At 42.7% G+C, this 2,001-nt stretch overlaps 1 long non-coding RNA gene across 1 annotated transcript; it reads left to right on the forward strand.

Annotated features, from left to right (window-relative positions):
* LOC122007158 lies at positions 1-379 on the forward strand. Its single transcript, XR_006118855.1, has 3 exons — positions 1-39; positions 118-212; positions 362-379. It is a non-coding gene; the product is annotated as an uncharacterized LOC122007158 (long non-coding RNA).
* The last annotated feature ends 1,622 nt before the right edge of the window (positions 380-2,001 follow it).

Here is a 2,001-nt window from a genome sequence, read left to right on the forward strand (position 1 = left end):
TTCGGCTGTGTATCACAGTAGTAGTTTGGTGAAAAGAAGGTAAGGTGCTCGAGTTATTTTGGAAATTTGGTTACCGAATTGAAAATGATGTCTTGAGTTTCATTTTGATACGGACAGTGAAGTGCAGGTGATTTATTGGGTTCCAGCAGTTAATCCTATTCCAGCAGCGATATCCCTAGCAGTGGATCATTATTAGGGACTGTGAGTTTAAGGTATGGTTTATGTATCGAATTATTGATAAATTGGATTACTAGATTGTTAGATTTATTAGGGTTTTACCCTAATTGAGTCTCAAGGATTTTTATTTGGTTATGCATTTGAGTTGTAGCTAAATAAAAATGTATGTATGTTGGTGACACAGGACTTTGACGCGAGACGAGTATCTTGACGTCAGATTTGGACTGGATATGATCCTTATATTTGAGGCGGGTACCTTGACTTATCTTTTTGATATGTCTTGTTGATATGTCTAGTAGGTTATAGCCTTTAGTAATAATTATGTTCGTCCTTGTTTCGGTACGTCACTACCGGATACTCGTTACATGCTTGTTTGCTCACCTGATATGCATTTTATGCTAGTACCCACATGATTATATATATATATGCACAAAGAGGTAGTGACATACCATGCTTGTTATGTTCAGGACCTAGGTTTTTGATATCCTATCTGACCTGTGTACTTTAGATCTTCGTATTTGACCATCGATATTATGATACTCATTTTATGTATATGGATATGATTATGCTGATCAGTTTATTGCCATGCTTAGTGTCATGCATCATGATTGCATGCTGCGCGATTGTCGGCTCCACTATGGTTGAGCACATCGCCAGTTACATGTACTGCACGCACCACCACTCATGGGTTAGTGGTATATCAGACAGGTGTGTGGCGGTTCTGCTGTTTGGCTCCGTTGGTCGGAGGACTCAGCGTGGTAGCCAGCAGACAGTTCTGCTCTGTTTGGCTCCGCTAGCATTTAGTGTAGCAGCGCGGTAGCCGACAGACGGTGGACTCTGTTTGGCTCCGTTGGTCAGGTGACTCAGCGTGGTAGCCGGCAGAGATACCTCCCCGTCATCATGTACCGGGAGATGAGAGCATTGAGCTCCCCCATTTATGATTTGGGGTCAGAGGACAGGAGTACTCCGACAGCATCCCGTCCACTCAGTTACTCATCAGGTGTAGTGATGGTAGAGTGCACGGTTGTCACAGCCCTACCCACTCGGTCTCACCATTGTGTGTGAGATGACTGATTGGCGTAAGGGGTGACCAGGACGCATCATTGGCATCATACGCATTTATACATTTACTGCTTGTGTTTGCTGCACTTATATGCTGCATTTGGATGGATGCATATGTTTGACATGCATACAGGATTTATGACACTTCCGGTCTGACGACCTGATTATTCTGATAGGTGGCCCTGGTGAGTACAGTACTCTTCAGCCTTTTCTATTATGCATTACCTTCTTTTGTTCAAGAGACTGTACTCCATAGTTATACTATTTGTTATAGTTTACTATACATGTCAACTAGGTATCTGCTGAGTTGTTGAACTCACCCCCGTGGACACTGTCTTTTTCAGGTACTAAGTTATTTATGGAGACGCTTGGAGTATCCTGGCTGCCGGTCCCCACGTCACATCAGAAGACCTGTCTCTGCCTTTGTTTATTGTTATTTTTGTATATGTATTTGTGTACTTAGCTTTGTGTTTCGGTTTTGTGTTCGGAGTGTTGTTTTGGTTGTGTGGTGTAAGCCTAGCCGGCTAGCAGTGTTTTATTTGATTTTGTATGGGCTTGTATTTTATGTTTATCCGCTGTATTGGTTTTGTTTCATCCGTGTAGGCTAATGATATATATATAACTGCGTGGATGTGTGTATATTCCAGCCGTCTGTGGCTGATGTATATTATGCCTGTAGAAATGCTTCAGATTGTCACCTGTACAGGGGAGGTGCTGCCGAAATTTCTTCGGACAAGGACTCCTCTGGGGCGTGACATTATA

This window comes from Zingiber officinale, chromosome 1A (assembly GCF_018446385.1).
Source record: "Zingiber officinale cultivar Zhangliang chromosome 1A, Zo_v1.1, whole genome shotgun sequence".
Taxonomy (NCBI): Eukaryota; Viridiplantae; Streptophyta; class Magnoliopsida; order Zingiberales; family Zingiberaceae; genus Zingiber; species Zingiber officinale.